General features: G+C 50.3%; 1 protein-coding gene and 2 long non-coding RNA genes across 10 annotated transcripts in view; 1 reads left to right on the top strand and 2 right to left on the bottom strand.

Moving 5' to 3' along the window:
- mib1 (MIB E3 ubiquitin protein ligase 1) overlaps nt 1-16902 on the top strand; it is a 97006-nt gene that overhangs the window by 40326 nt on the left and 39778 nt on the right. The window lies entirely within an intron of this gene.
- On the bottom strand, nt 601-10842 carry LOC133136209 (uncharacterized). Its single transcript, XR_009709481.1, has 3 exons — nt 10214-10842; nt 9066-9223; nt 601-1583 (listed from the first exon to the last, which is right to left on the bottom strand). It is a non-coding gene; the product is annotated as an uncharacterized LOC133136209 (long non-coding RNA).
- LOC133136208 (uncharacterized) lies at nt 3524-9035 on the bottom strand. The gene is made up of 2 exons (XR_009709480.1): nt 7553-9035; nt 3524-5607 (listed from the first exon to the last, which is right to left on the bottom strand). It is a non-coding gene; the product is annotated as an uncharacterized LOC133136208 (long non-coding RNA).

The following is a 16902-nucleotide window of genomic DNA, read 5'->3' on the forward strand; positions in this document are numbered from 1 at the left end:
ACGTGCGCAGCCAGGAGAATGACTGTTTTTCCCCTCCTCACATGAACTGATAAATTACAGGCAATGGCAATAATCCAGATTGCCTGCCACTTTTGCCTGACATTCTATTTCAAGGCAGTGCTCAGAGATCTATTGAAGGCAATCCCCTATGCCATAACTTCCTGTAATGGCTTAAAGGAAAGAAAACAAAGTGGTCCATTTAAGATGCTTATAAATCTTTTTGTCTGTATTGAGGGTTGTCCTACTTATTGTGCGGGCGGGAGTGTGGGAGGCCTACGTTCCCCAGAACCCCTCTTGCTCCTGTGTCCCTCAGTTAAATGGAATTCGGGACTTTGGAGTTCTCGGTTTTGCCATTTGGCTTTGGAGGTGAGAATGCTCAATAATCCGTATTTATTGTGTTCCTGCGCAGTAAAACCGTTTTGTTTGGCGCTCCATCCCCTCATCTGAGAAATCAGGATATATGTTACCTTTCACAACCCCTTCTCACAATTTTCTTTTATTTCCCAGCTGAGCTCCCACACAGTGTTTTATTAACGTGACCCTCTGGACTGCACCAAAGCTGAACCCATTCCAGCCTTTAAATCACCAGCCTTTCCATTTATTCCGGTGCCATGCTTGTTAGGGAATGAGGCTGATCAAAAGGACTCGCCTCGTATGTGTTTTTGTTCCACTTCAGAGTGCGCCCCTGCCACAACCTCCGTCCAAATTCCCTTGACCCAAGACGATTCATTACCGCCTAGGTGTTTAAAAACGAGAAACGGGGTTAATAAAAGAGGTTTATAGTTTGTGAATTATGTTGATGCTTTTTGAATACATTGGTGTCCCTTTGTTCTTTTGCCTATGAATATGAATGAGTGAGGCTCAGCATTTAGTCCGCTGATTGTAATTTGGCATATCCTCAGTGCTGCTCTTCATCTAGCCTAAATTGTATGACGTCAAGCAAGCGCTGCAAGTGAGTCTGCTGCATACCGTGGCAACTGCAGTGAGAGGCGCCCTCGGTGTAACTTGCAGTGTGTTGACACCCAGCGAATGGCACCCCCTGCAGGTGAACTTAGAGGAGTGTGGCTGGGGTCACAGGGCCCAAGTGCAGAACCCCCTCCTGCTGAGGGGGATGCAGAAGTTCTTATGGAGAAGCAAGCATGGAGGAGTGGGATGTGGAAGAATGAAACTAACTTACAGGAGCACAAAGGTAACTGTACATAGCCGTACAGGCACGCCGCACCACCGGCCCGTGTGCGTTTGCCAGCAGAGGGGCTTTCACGTGTGCAGGCATGCGCCAGTGTGAGGGATAGGGCAAAAAGAGGCACGAAACGAGACCAATCATGGTCTTTCTGTAGTCCCAAGTTCTCAGCAATCCTAGTTTTTCTGTCTGTGTGTGTGTATATTACACACCTTCATGGTGGTATGTCTTGGCAGCAGAATCTGTTTACTTTGCCTTCCTCGTGTTTCCTTTTTTTTGTGAGGACCAGGCGTCAGAGGCCTGGAGTTTTCTCTTTATGGTCTCCTCATAGGAAGTAGTCGACTGGTCCCGCCCCTCTCTGTGTAACGCATCTTGGGCACATTATCGGAAGGAAACGGTGTCCCTGTTCAATACATGAAGAAAAAAAAACTGCCGTTTATAACCCTAATGTGCTTCCTTGGTGTGTGTTATACAGATGTTGTAGAAGGTGCTCTGCTGCGGGCAAAATCATAGTAGTGGAATTGTATACTTAAAAACCAAGATAATTATACATGGTCTGTTACCCTGGTTGGGTGTGTGTGCGCCTGTGTAAGCCATAATCTCAGTGAGGCTCTGGCAGGCAGACTGCTGCTGTAAGACAGTGCTGCCACAGCACTGTAAACAATATGCTTAATAGCCCGTGACTCATAAAAGCGCTCAAAACAGGCCCTACAGCGGCCCGTGGCATACGCTTTTTTTCCCCTTTCCTTTTTACAGCTTTCCCATCTTTTAAACACAAACAAATTGGCTAACCTATGTGTTAATTACCACACAGCCTTTGCAAAGTCCCTGCTTACATACAGGTTTCGTTGAGAGACCTATCAGTATCACAGTATGATTATGAGAAACAATCAACGAACCCCAATCTAGCCGGTCTTTCTCCCGGAACTAATGGACCCCTCAAACGATCGTCGTAACAGGACCCGCCATAATAAAAAGTGTACATTAAAACAAAACCAACTGTTTTTATACCTTTTACTGCGCAACATTGAGACAATTTTCCACATACAAAAATTTGCAGCCTCACACACACACACACACACACACACACACACACACACACAGAAGCGTGATCATGCTAGGAGGCAGTGTGTTGTTGGCCAGCACACTTGGTACTTGGTGGAGTGCTGAGCTTGTGGAACTGATAGGCATACATTTAATTCCCAGCTGCTGTGTTGCTGTTGCACCCTCAAACAAAACTTTTAACCTGCTCCAGTGAAACTCCAAACACGCATTACCCTGAATGTGACCTTCTGCTGAACAAATACGTTAAGCAAAGAATCTCTGAGCCGATACTACATTTTCAGTGAGTGGTTTAGCCCCTGCTTCAGAAGATTCAAGTTTTTGGTTTCTGTACTCCGTCGGCTCCTGTTTGGTTAGATGAATATGCCTGTTTGGATGGGAACATGCATTACTCTTTAATCAGTTGGCTTCTGCAGTTCATGATGTTGGTCTAAATGGTCCATGTCACCTATGCATAATGGCAGTTAAATTCAAACATCAAGATTTGCTTGTGTAGGTGTCTGTCTGTGCATCAGTGTGCATATTTGTGATGAAAATGGCGAAAGAAATGAGCCGTGGTATGTTTTAATGCTGTGTGCGCGCACATACCTTTTGAGTTAAGAGAGAACACAGAATAATGAGCTGTAGTACGTTTTAATTCTGTGTGTTTGTGTGTGCGTGCACATTTGTGTTAAAGAGAAATGCAGAATAAATGAGCTGTATAAATGCTTTAATGCCGTGTGTGTGTGTGTGTGTGTGTGTGTGTGTGTGTGTGTGTGTGTGTATACACCAGAGAGGAGGTGCTGCAGGACTGTATGACAGCGTCTGTACAGAGCCCTGCTCCAGTGATTTGTGTACCAGAGCTCCAGCTTCACAACATCTGCCTTCTGTCTCCAGCCTGCGTCTGTCGTGAAGGCGAGCGTGCGGTGGGGGCGGGAGGGAAGGGCGCATCGCACTGGCGTATGTGTGCGAAACCGCGTATGCGGTCTCTCCTCGAAAACACCCGCTTCCCTGGGAAAGCCTCCCCAATCTCTGAGTGTTTATCTGGCTGTGCCGAGTGGAAATGTGAACCCTTCCCCGTACTCCCGCCCTCGCGCTTACCCTGCCCTTCTCCGGGATGCGTCGCTAACATCCCCACAAGCCCGCTGCAGCACTTGTTGTGCTGCCATACATTCCTACTGAAGCACTGTGCCTCTCCAAAGTGCATATGTCCCTGTTCTATTTATAAACTGTTTAGAATACCTGTTTGGAATATCAATCACGCAGTCAACGTTCAGGCAGGAAATGGGACCATAATGCCGATTGGAGTTTTGCTGTTCTTTTATTCATCAAGGAGAAAAGCACGCATGCAAAATATCCAGCATCAAACAAGACGGCGGTAGCCGGACTAGATTATCAGTACGATTTTACCATTGAAGGAAGAAACCCATCTCTGCAGCGCTCCAATCTCCCTGGCCCTTGTAACAGACTGGAAAAAACACACACGCAGACTGTGACAAGAAACACTCGCTGCGTCCTTGCCAAGGAAGAACAAAACACAGGGGAGAACAGGAATGATTGTTATCGCTCCTGAGGAAAAGCCCAGGACGAAGAAAGCCAGCCTAGACGTGACATCACACTGGTCCTGCAGTGATCAATGCATAGCTACAGCTGGTTGAAGGGGACCAAATCCATTGAAGAGGTGATTTGGTTCCATTTTACCAGCTTTAGCAAAGCATTGGGGTTGGATTTTGATGCGCAGCCCCTGTGCAATAAAGGAAAGAATTTGGAAAAGGCAGCGGGTGAATCTCTCCCACAGCTCTCTGCAGTGCCAGGGAACAGAGCCTGAGCAGGTAAACTAATACCCGGCAAGAGCGAGCCGGGACCCAGTGGAAAACCTTTATCTGATCATTACCTAGTAACAAATCACGTTGCGGAAAGTTTCTCTGCCGCCTCTATGGGACGCGTGCCGCTTAGGGACGCAGTTGACCTCACCCCACAGTGTCCCCTGCTCCCGGGCCTCCTCTTGCCACCTCTCTTTTCCCTTTCCCCTGGTCTTTTTCAGTTTTTTTCCTAATTTTCTTCAGCAAGGATATCAGATTTTTTTAGCTGAGGAACGCATAAGAATAGTCTCAGTACTCTTGAGTGAAATGACTGGTAGTCATGTGGCCGTTGCGGCGGTTGATGGATGGTGGCTGTGTACGGCGCTTGGTGGGTCACCAGGTCACTGGGCTGATGAGGTGGGACGGGCTCAAGGTGCTGCCGCGGGCTAGGAGAGCCCTGCACTTTCTTTTTTAGCTCAGTCTTAGTCCACCTCTTCAAGCAGCCGCAGTGCTACCATTTATAAGGATAGTTACAGAGAGGATTAAAGAGTTTTTGCGCACAAGGTTGCTCCTCTGCCTTCACAGGGCCTCAAGGAGTGTCGGACGAAGCAAAATTAGCTTTTAACATCGGTCATGGAATACGCTACCCAGCTGCTGCTTATAAACGGCATTACGAGAGCATTCTCCTGGTTACTTCTGCCTCTCGCCCACCCACTGCGGTCAGAGGATGGGTTACCAGGCTGAAAGCGTAGGGCTATTTTGGGTACGGCAGCAGGGCGGATCTCCGGCACAGCCGCACCGCCGAGGTGTCCGCGGAGCGGGAACGGATACCAGGCGAGAGGTCACGGCAGGTGCTGTCCGATATGGAGACCTCCGAGGAAGGCCGTAAAAACCTCTCGCTCGCGCTATTAATAATGCCCGGCCCTCCCCCGCTCCCCGAGACGCACGCGTAACGCGACGCTCGGCCGGGCCTCCAGCTGTTGTGCAGCGCTTTTGGACGGCTCCCCTCCGCTCGAGCGGTGGCCATAAGAGGGCAAGAGCGCGGAGTGGAAAACGAGGGGTCGGGGGCAGCAGCCGCCGAGCATTTGATAATGTCAGCATGTGTCGCGGGCGTCAGTCAGTCAGGCAATGCACGGGGAGAGGAGAGGGGAGGGAAATGGATGCCACCCTACTCCACCAGCAGGGCTCAACCTGTCAGGAGTGAGGGGGTGGCAGAAACAGACTGGGCCAAGGGATTATGGGGGTGTGGGTCTTGAGAACCAGGGAAGGAGATGGTTGAAGTAGGTGGCGGGTTGGATGATCGCTGCGATCCCTGTACCCAGCCATTTAGGATGGGGGAGGGGCGGGTCGCAGTGGCTTGACAGACAGCTGCTGCTGTATGTTTCTGTGGTGCTGCCCCCCCCCCTTTCCTGTTGAAATGTCTTGGAAGTCTGTCTGCGGCTTGAAGGCGCTCCTTCCCCTCGGCACGGCTCTTTGATTAGGGGAAAACCCCCAAAGGCCGCTTAATTCGGAGCGGCGTCCCCGAGCGGGCCAGGAGAGACGGGTCACCGGCGAGGTGCAGCAGATGCTGGCGCTGCGACTCATCTGCCGGGGACAGACGGATTAAAGCACGCAGGCTCCAGCAGGCCCAATCAAACCAGCCCTTCTCTCATTTTTATCCTCATACATTAAATATGACCGCTCCTAGGCGGAAAGCGAAGTGGAGCGCATTGGAACGGCTGAAGTAGGTTACAAATTGAATGTTATCTCCGCAGTTCATTCTTTTTGAGGGGGTGGGGGGTGACCTGGGGTGAGAACACCCCCGTCACCCCCTGCTAAATTTTTCCCTTCCTCGCTAACGTGCCGTGCTGTGAATTCCGCTTCTGGTAAACTGCGTGCGGACATCACGAGTTTTCACTTAAACACGCCCGTGTGTTTTGAATGTATACACTCGGCACTGGAAGGTAAATTGAAAGCAGAAGCTTGTCCTGCCATTGCCTCCAGACTCCAGGAAAGGCACAAAGGCGCTGTGCGGGTTGAGAGGTGTCGGAAGGCTTCGATAGCGGCGGTAACATACTAAGGAGGCCCGTCACCTTGCAAGGTCAGACGCTGCCGAGCGGCCGTTCCAGGTTTCGCTGCGCTTATTCACTTCCACTAACGGCCGCCTTCTACGCATGTCAGCCAGCGAGAGAGGGTGGGAGGAAGGGAGAACAGGGAGAGAGCAACCGGGAAGGAGAAAAGGGGGTGAAGAGAGAGAGAGAGGTAGAGAGAGATTGAAGGAGGGCGTATGAGGGGGGAGAGGGAGGGAGGACTGAGCATGTCGCGAGCAGTAGCCGGGACGTGTTGTTTTTTTAAGCTGTCCACAAAGAGAATCGGCTGACGGGCCGACCCGATCCAGAAATCTCTGCATTGTCACTTTTCCATGCCTTAATCTGACCGCCCTGCTGTCCCGCAAAGCATTTGGCAAGCATAGCAAACAGGAACAATGGAGTAGGCAGTCGGGGGGAGGGGGGGTGTGGGCTAAAACGACAGCCATATGATACAGCATTGTGGAATGGCCTGCTCTTTTAATAGCCGTGGCATGTGCTACCCTCGAACCCTCACCTCAGCACAAGTGGACAGTGAGCGGCCTCTGCGTGCCAACAACTGTCCCCAGCCCTTCCTGTCTCCCATCACCCCACAAGTCCGGAAAAACCCTGACTTTTGCCTCCTTTCGCTTTCTGTTTAGCCGGAGGGTGGTGCAATCTTTATAAAGATTAGGCGTCAATTATTTTGAATGCCTCTGGCACCATCTCTGCAGAAAGTACCTGCTAAGTTGCCGCTGGCTCCGATTCCAGGGCCAACGCTTATGCGGTAAAACTCACTACGGTGAGTTTAGCTCCTTGTGCAAGCTAAACTTGAGCATTTTTGCACTGGTATTGTTCAAGTAACACTTCCGCACAATTCTGCTGACGAGGTTCTGTTGCTGTCATCACCTCAGAACCTCTGCCTGTCCTTCTCGCCAATTAAAAGTGACATTTTGTTTTGGCCAAGTCAATTACTAAGGAAAACGTATCCATCACAAGAACAACTTTGCTCAGTTGTACATTCATCTCTAGGGTAACATGCAAAAATTCCCGAAAAATTCCGTAACATTGTCGCAATTGTGAGTATCGTCGCATCAACGAAACAATTGGCAATTTTGATTGAGACTCCCTGTGACTTGTAGAGCAGAGCCCCGCCAGAAATACATACTTCTTTACATTCCATAGCTGTCATATGTTCATATGGGTACATAAAGAAGTATGTATACCAAGCAGGCAGGTGTCACAAGCGCACAACCCTTTGAATCCTTATCTTCCAAATGTCAGGCCCTGGGTGGCACAGCTCACTTGGAAATCAAACCTTGCACGCAGAACAAGTACACAGAAAATGCTGCATTACGTTCACACCACTGCCCCTCAGAATGCCGTAGCATGAGCAACCACACTTTTAAGGTGACTTTCCCACCCTCACCCCCCCCCCCCCAGAGCGTCCCTCTCCCAAGCATTAAAGCAGTCTCAGTCCATACCGTGCAGACCAGCCCGTGACCCCCCGCTCGTCCTCCGGGGTAGAGGGTGAAACCGCACCAAAGTGTCCGCAATTCGTACAGCTCGGTTACATTTTCCTTGCCTTTGAGCGGCTAGGGGATTCGCAGGGCAGGTGTTCGAGGTAGAAAAGGCTGTGGGATTCTGCAGTTGGATTCTTGACTCCTTGTCCTCTTCCAAAAAAAAAGAAAAACTTGATGGTTGTGTCCTGGGAACAGGGGCGTTCTTCAGCCCAAAAGACTTCCTCAATGCAGAACCCACCCGCGTTCCTTCATTCTCCCTCACTCGCTCTTCCCTTCTCCTCTCTCTCTCTCCTCTCTCACTCACTCTCTGTGTCTCTCTCTCTCTTACACACACACTCTCTCTCCGCATCTGTCGCTGGTTTTAACCACCTCCCCGGCAGTATGTCAAAACGGTTGCTGATGTTTGAAAAAGAGAGTGATCCAAGTGGAACAGGAAGCTATTGTGGGCAGGATTTGGGCTTTAGGCACACAGGCAGGCCAGAGGTCACATGCAAGAGCTAATGCCCATTCAGCACTTCTGGGCTGGTGCTCAAATTTTTTTTTCTAATTTTTTTTTTTTTCCCTTTCGCCACCTTCCCCCTTTCCCCTCCTCTTTTTCTCCTCGGCTGCTCACCTGCCAGTGTTTATCCCAGGGCCCGGACGGCCTGCTCTGGGCAGAATGGATCGATACTCATTTGCATGGCAACGTGAAATGTTCAGTGGGTCTCTAATGAATCTTTACCCTCTCCCCACACATTCCACAAGTCAACACTGCATTCAACCTGATGGCAGGCCCAGAGGATAGACTGGGGATGGGTGGGGGGGGGGGGGAGAAACATAGACATGCTTGCTATTCTAGGCACTTGTGAAGATCCTGAAAAAGAGAAGGATAGCCAGATCTTTTCAGAAGAAGTGAATGTAGGTTGGGGGGAGGAGGGGGGCGCTTGTCATTGTTGGGGGTGTTTATTGTTTTTGGAATTGGGGAAGCTGGAGCTTTAAGGAGGGTCAGGCCGCGAGGAGGCGTGAAGGAGAGGGGGAGACGGGGGCGAGCCGAGGGGGTCAGGCAGGAGGGACGGCGGGCGGGCCGCAGCGGGGGAACAGCAGGCCGGGGAAGAGGCACTGCAGCACCGAGCTGCTCCAGCTCCCAGCACCAGCACAGAGACCAGCTAACCCAAGTGCTCCGGTTCAGCCACTGACGCAGCCCCCCACTACACACACACACACACACACACACACACACACATACACATACACACGCGCACACACACACATGCACGCACACGCACGCACACACACACACACACACGCACATACATACACATACACACACACACACGCACACGCACACACACACACACACCACGCACGTTATTAAACATGCACACACATGCACATAGCGCGCACATGCATGCTGTGCACAACCCCCTCCCCCAGTTATCACAGAACCTCAGCTGTGTGCTTTCCGCCCTTCTTAACCCCCCAGTTAAAAACTCACGTCCAGTTGTAATTCCGCTGTCTCCATCCAGCCATTTCAACATTTTCCCATTCCAGGACCTCTGTCCAGCATTCCTGCTCGCGCTGTGTTAGTCCCCAAACTTTGTCCCAAAACAGACACATCAGCGGGAGAAAGCGTTCGGTTGAACATCAGTGGCACTGACGAGGATGAAAAAAAAAAGAATGAAAAAAAAAAAAAAAATAGCCACCACAAGCGCCGTTGAAGGTCCCACCGAATTTGGCACCTCTAAGCGGGAAAAGGCGACCGTGGGCAGGAGCCGGACCGAGCTGAGTGTGAGCGGGGTGTGAGCCGGACCGAGCCGGGTCGGGGTTAACGAGAACGGGAGCGCCGTGCTGCAGAGAGCGCGTCCGAGCCCGCGGACCTCCGGCGTGGACCGACCACAGGAACTTTCCCCGTCCCGTCTCCACCTGCTCTCCCCGTCCCCCCGTCCCCCAGCCAAAAAGAGATTACAGCTCTTAAAAAGAAAAGAAAAGGAGGAGGCAGAAGGCGAGGTGTCGGCTGGTGGAGCTACCTACCCCCGCCGCTGCAGACGGGCAGAAGCCAGCTCCCCCCGAGCACGCTACATGCAAGCAAGCCATGCAGTTAATAACCCACCGCGTCCGGGGAGGAGAAGAGCGCGCACAGGGGCGCGGGGCTCCGGTTTGGGCTGGCGGTCCGTGGCGTTACCTGCCCCCCGCCGCTCCACCACCCGTCCTCTCCTCCGGCGAAGAAGGAGCAGCGGTGACCTAGAGAGCGCTCGGTCTGCGGCAGCCATCGCGCCGGTGCGTGCCTGACTCGCTGATTCAGCTCCTCTCACTGCCAGGGGGGTGGGGGCTGGTGGGAAACAGGGGACCTGGGCGGAGGGGGCCGTGGGGGGGAGAGGGGGGGGGGGGGGGGGGAGGAGAGCACACTCACGCTTTACCTTTAAGAGGATGCATCACACACAGAGAAGCGCAAGGTAAAGCAGAGGGTTTCGGAGGCGCGGGGGGGTGGGGGATCCGGAAAGAAGATAAAAAAAGAAAAAAAAAGAAAAGAAAACAGCCCCCTATTGACATGCTGGTCTCTCCACACATGATGCCGACACTCGGAGAGGCAGCCCCGCTGTAGAACACAGGCGAGGAGAGGAGGGGGGGGGGGAACTGCAGTACCTTTTGTTCTTGCACGTGCTCAGAGTGTACCTGCCGTGAAGACGGCCCTGGTCTGTAGCCGAGAGCCGAGGTGCCACACTGTACCTTCCTTTTTCTTTTGTTCCCTTTCAACTGGCTCAGCCCAGGTGCAGCGCTGGCCGAAGAGACCGTCCCGCCCGCTTCCCGCTCAAGCGGTTGCAGTGCAGCTCCGCAGTGGCGCAGTAAAGACAATTAAGTTTCCCCCCAAGCCGCAAACTTTTTCAAGACAGGAGGGGGGGGGTTGGTGACGGACGCAGAAAGTTGAAGAGGAGGCATGCCGACAAAGTAAATAAGGCTGGAGGAAAAAAGGGTAGATCCTTCACTCTTTACGTCGGCCGTTCAAGGCAGACGCTTTCTTTTTTTTCTTTTTTTCCTTTTTTTTTTTTTTTTGCACCCAAAGCCTTCCGCTTTCGCGTTCCCTGGTAAAGGTTTTTGTTTCTTTTCCCGAGTGCGTTCGGTAATTTGACGGAAGAAGAAAAAGGGGGAAGAAAAAGTGCAAGGTCCCGGCGCGAGGCGGAGGCTCTCTGAGGCGTCGGCGAGGAGGGACCCTCTCCTGTCGCTCCGCAGGGTCACGTCTCCGGAGGGTGGAGGTCAAAGGGCGGGAGGAGGAGGAGGAGGAGGAGGAGGGGGGGGGGACCCTCGTGCAGAGAGAGAGAGAGAGAGAGAGCAAGACAGAGAGAGCGCGAGAGAGGCCGGCCGTTTGGCATTTCCTCGCTCACAGCACAGAAAGCAAAACTGTTAGCGCTTTATAGGCGGCTAAGCATTTGAAACATGCACACGCCGGCCGACGGCCCGCTCCGGTGTCTCTCGCCTCCTTGACCATATTTAGTCAACCACAGCAAAAAATAGTCCCCCCAGCTGTCGGGCGGCGGGCTCCGGGAATCCTCCATCCTCCTCTCCGCCTATTGATTGCTTGCCCTGCAGAGCTAGCGAAGCCCGACCCGCCTTGCTGCCATTCGCCACGCTATTTATAGTCCTTCCAAATAAAGTGGTCTCTCATGTTTCCACTTATTTCACCCCGGTTCCTTCCCCCCCCCTTTCCCCTATTTCTCCCTCTGTCCCTTTCTTTTTCTTTCTCCCCCTCCTCTCTCCTCATCTTTTAAAAGAGCTGAAGCACGCTGCATATGGTACAGCCTGCTGCTTCTCGACACTATACTTAGAAACACTGCGGAGTGGAGAGAGAGGGGAGAGAAGGAAAGAGAGAGAGAGGGGGGGAAGCGAGAGAGCGCGAGAGAGAGAGGGAGTGTGTGAGAGAGGGAGAGGGAGAGAGATAAACTGCCAGTACTGGTGCAAAGTCTGTAGGGTACTAGTGAGCCCCGCACTGCTATAGAAGGCTGTGTAACCTGATTTCGTGATTTGCTGAAAAGTGATGAGAACCATGAATAATAATGTTTAAGCCCCACCGCCCCCCTTCTCCCAGGCACAAGCGGTCTGCGGGGCAGAATTTATGTCCAGTTGTAAGCTCTCTCTCTCTCTCTTTCTTTCTCTCTCTCTCTCTCTCTCGCTCTCTCTTTTCTCCCGGCAGTGAATGATTCCACGCGTGTCTCGTTCCCCCCTTTTCACAGAGCTCATCCGCACTCTTTGTTATTGGTCTGCAGATTCAACACAAGAACATAGGATCCACGTTCCAAATAGGAATCCCCCCCAGCCTCCTTAGGCACACGCAAGAATTTCCCAGGGGGACGTGTGCCCCCCCCCCCTCCCTCCCTCCCCATGGGGGGCTGTCATTAATCTTCAAGTGGCATCTCTTGGAAGCCACAGGCTTCGTGAAGCATGGCCATCGAAACGTCTGTTTAATTAGGAAGTCACATTTACGGGTGAATCCCCCCCTCCCCACCCTCCTTCCCAGGAATGTCCTTCAGCGTCCTTCTCTCGGAGAAGCGATGGCCACCGTATCCCAGCTGCAGCTCTGCCGCTCTCCGCCGCCGGAGGAGCCGTGCTCAAAGCCGCGTTTTCACACCGTTTACCTTAATGTTTCTGATAAATAATTCCCCATTAACGGAGAGCAATGGGGGTGGTTCTGAGTTCATTTCAATGCGAGGCTGACAGCGTTACAGACTATTCTCTCAGCTTTCTTTTTTTTTTTTTTTCTCGCTAGACGATTTGTCAGACTTCACACAGAAAATCAGGAAAGAAAGATCTTCTAACGGCTAAAATAGATGTTTGGAAAGCACGCACCGGGTCCCCCGAGGGCTTAGGTACAGCAGTATTCCTTTATTATCTTTTATTTCTTTTATTTCCGTGCTTTGAATCACTTTGCTTTAGATCGTTGATGCTTTCCCCGGGACAGTGGTTTGAGTTGACGGGATCCCTCCGTGGGTAAACCGGTCCGCTCACCGTCGTTCCCGGTCCCAACTCGCTCCGGTAAGCGCTGGCTCCTGACCCCTCTGCAGTAAAGCGCCGGCCCGCGAAACCTGCTTATAAAACTCTGAGAATAAATTACGCCCGTTGGAATTTAATTAGCGTTTTATAGTTGAACCCTGATTTGCTGCGGGAATGTTTGCATGCCATCAACCCTCACCTATTCTACTAATAACTTGAGGTTATAATGGTTAGTAGCAGTTAGCCTCTGCCTTTTAAATGTGCCCTGCGAGAAGCGTGTAACCTTTCCGGCACTTAACCATCACGCTCAAGTGATATATCAAAACAGCTTGTTAAGCGCTAAACGTTTTTACTGTTAAATTGGACCTTTGCTATTGCGGTCCACATTGCAGCATTACGACGTCGCGCTATGAGCTGTTAATGTTTTTTTCATTTTATTTTTATAATCGAGCCGCCGTGGCAGAAGGAGCGTTCCCGTTTATTTCTGTTTTGAAATCTGTTTTCAGATATGAAGAACAGGTGTAAGAAATTGAATATTACCGAGCGCACATCTGCCAGATGGATGTTTTGTCGGGCTGCGGTAGGGCCACGGGAGGCGGTGTGTGGGGCGTGTGGGCTCGGCGGGGGCACTCCAGTGCCACAGGCATGTGCCCTTGACTGGAAGCGAACGACCGGACCGCGCTCTCGGCGGATCAGATTGCACGCGTCGCACGCTACTTCCGCTGGAACGCACTGCGCTGTGCTGCTCGGACCCGCTGACACGTTGCGGCCCAAACCGCCAGACTGCACGTATGCAGTCGGGTTCTGGCTATCGATTTATTTCCGTTTTTTTTTTGTTTTTATTATCGGTTACTCTATAGTTTTATTTCTCTGAACGATGAAGTAATTTATGAAAATCCTTCCGTCTTTTGAAACAACACTGAACAGTTCTCACGAACAATTGCATTAATTTCAAACAATCAGACCAATGGTTCTGTTCAAAGTAGGGAACCCATTTCTGTGCCCAAGGGAGCTATTACCCCAAAGTGCTCAGCAGCTCTCGTTCATTGATGGAAAATTTGATTATTAAATAATGAAGATTAATGCCATCTGAAAATCCAAATAGATTTTTTTTATTTTTTGTTTTTCTAATCAATTAGTTTAATCATTGCAGCCATAAAATGTAGTGTGTAATTATTAGACCAAATGCAAACGTGTCTCTATCTTTGACATGGCAGTGGGTTGGAACAGTCGATCCAAGGGGAATGTGGCATTTTTTGAGTGTCCCACATACTTTTTTCTGAAAAATATTTGTTTATATTTTATATTTATTTATTTATATTTTAGCCGCATGCTTTTCTGTGTGCACAAAGTAACAGACGCACATTCACCGTGAAGATGGGCAACCGTCATACGTTTGTTTTTCCATTCAACGGAAGCTGATGAGTCAGGAGGGCATTGTTAACATTTGCAGTCGAGGACGCTTTTTTTTGTCCTTGCAAACACAAAAGTGGGATACTGCGAGCGAAAAGGGCTATCCTAGCAGGTGGGGAGCTCCATTGTTGATTACGAGCACTTGGTTTTGGCTTTTCAGCTGGACATTGGAGTGCCCTGTCCTCAGTGAAACATTTTGGAGTCCATGCATAGGTGTCACGCCACTCAAACTATTTCAGCGACCTCCAGAAATACACCTTCCAAATGACTCAATTCCACAGCCTCATTCCAAAAATATTTCTTATTTTGTCATTGTGATATTAGTCATCCAAGAATGAGAATGCACACCTTATTTTGTGTCAAGAGCAAACTTATCACATTATCACGGAAATCTTAAAAACTTCTCGGCTTTATTTACAATCCATTTGAGCTAGACACTAATGTTTGCGTTGTGTTGCACTTTCCTCAAAGGACATCTTTTAAGGAACATGATCCAATATATTTCTGCATCCTTATTTCATCTTGCAGTGAGATTTGTTTTTTCTTTTGTGATTTAATAAGTAAATGCATAAAAATAAATATTCAGGGGATTCTGGGTTGCTTTTTCTATCAAGACATAATGCTGTTCTACTCCATAGTCTGGTGTTGAATCTGTAGCTTTGCTCATGTAGGGAGGGTTTCTGGCCGAGGGAAACCCAGCTCCTTCTCTTAAAGGCAGTACCTGGCAACAGAAAGGACCAGCTGTCGGGCCATGACTGGAAACCACTGCTTGGTAGCAGATAACACCGCCAACACCTAAACACTCGCAGACCTTAGTTTCCCTTTAGCAGAAATGACGTGGGACAGAATTTAGGCCATCGGAGTGCGCCCAGGAGGGTCTTGGCTTTAAGTAGCAAAAGGCATCTATTTATCAAATGAGTCATGTAATGTGGAGCTGGAACAGCTGCCTCGCGGAGCACGACTAGCTGTGGGTACCGTTGTCTCTCGCTCTCTAAAGGCCTGCCGATTCACTGACACGTCTTTCGTTCATGGCAGCAGATTATGTGGTCTCCCCATACCTGGTAAACCTACTGCCATCCTCCACAAACCGTCAGCGGCGAGTTTTCAGGGTTAATTAAACATTGGTTTCAGTACCACGTGCACGCTGAGTTGGAAGTAGAGAGCCACACTGTGGTTTTGGCAGCCAAAGCTTCCCCCAGCTGCGCTCCCGTTTGCCCAAAAAAGAAGGGCAAAAAGAGACGCATCAATATCTGACATCTGTTCCTTTTGTCCCCGCTCACGTTTGGCTAAACCACGACACGGGGTGTGAACGCTGGCCCCAGCTCAGGTTGGCATCTGACGGAGACGTGATTTTCAAAAGAGGAAATGAGACGGCCTCTGTGCAGGTAGTTTTAGTTGGCCACGTTGGAATGCTGCAATGGTACATTTAATCATTGTGGGGTGGGGTCATGCAGCAATGGTAAGGCTAATGAAAGCTAATGAGTTCGCTCAATGGGGAGATTTGAGTGCCGAGTTTAGGGCAAGCGTGTGCCACGTGGTGGTCAAACGTTGCTTGCAGTTACTACTCTTCCCGTCACACTGTCCCCTCTCTATGAGGGTGAGCTTGTCCTATAGCCCTCCAACTTATTCACCAGTCATACATTGCTGTGCCATTCTCCGGCAGTATCTTTGATTCCAGGTTCCATGTCCCTAGAAATGATAAAAACTTTATAAAAACCCAGTTTCTCTAGAGTGTCTCTAATGCAAGGACCAAAGCCATGTGTGTAGCGGTTGTGTGTGCCACTTGGGGAATTGGACATGACAAAGCAGTCGCCATTTTGATTGCAGCATAGGATGCTGCTGCTTTATCCGCCTAGTGGAACATTCTTGACCCCAATCATGCAAGAGTGTTCGAGGCCATTTGCTCCATCATTGAATACCCATTTTTTATTCAGGCCTGTAGATATCCAGGGAACTTGGCTCCAAGACAAAACTGACAAACGGGCTCCAGCAGAGAGTGTGTGTGGAAATGGGGCAAAGTGAAGAGTTGTTGACAGTTGATTATGAACTGGTTATAGAAAAGCACCTTTTTGTGAGGCTTACATTTTTCCCATTGACGTCACTAGAGCAGTTTTGTCAGGGAAGCAGTTTTACCCTTTATCTGGTTGCTAGGGGATTTCCTGGACACTTGTATCTTAGCTTAAGCTATGATGTAAGTAACTTTCAGTGAGGTACTGCGTACTTAAGAAATCTACTTGAACTTGAAGTATACTAGTGACTATTGCATAGGTATGCATAAAGACTCCTTTCTCTTATGGAAAATAGTAATTCTCCAATCCTTTTGTCAGCTAATTTATGTCAGGCTGTCTTGACTGCAAGTATATACTTGTCGTAATGATGCCAGCTGAATTGAAATGGGATACATTTTCATCATTGGCACCTTTGGGTCAAACCAATGAAAAGCGACATGATTGCGAGAGAATCTGCTGCAGAGGCAGGCCGGACAGGAGCGGCCCCTGGAGAGCGACAGTAATGCTGAAACCGCTGAGGCTAGGACACGGAGCGCCATACGCGGCCGCTATTCGGCGGTCCTCCCCCGACGAGGTCCTCCGCGTGTGACTGCCGGGTTTTCCAGTGTACCAAGGCTCGATCAACACGCCGTCCTTCATTTGTTTTATTTTCCCTCTTCTCCCTCGCAGTAGGAAAGCACTTGTTTTTGTGGTTGGAAGCGGATTTACAGCCCTGATTCAGCAGCATGGATGGGGAGAAAGGGAGGGAGGACAGGACCCGACGATGGAGGTTTGAAGGCTTTGTTATGGAGGGATGAGGGATGGCCCCATACCTTCTCGGAAAAGCCGCCGGATTACTTTCTGCCAGTTTTCTTCTGGATGAAAACTGTTCCTCTGGTGGTCCGGAAGAACTGAAGAATAATGGCCTTAATCCAGAAGCTGGTCAAG

Source organism: Conger conger, chromosome 9 (genome assembly GCF_963514075.1).
Source record: "Conger conger chromosome 9, fConCon1.1, whole genome shotgun sequence".
NCBI lineage: Eukaryota > Metazoa > Chordata > Actinopteri > Anguilliformes > Congridae > Conger > Conger conger.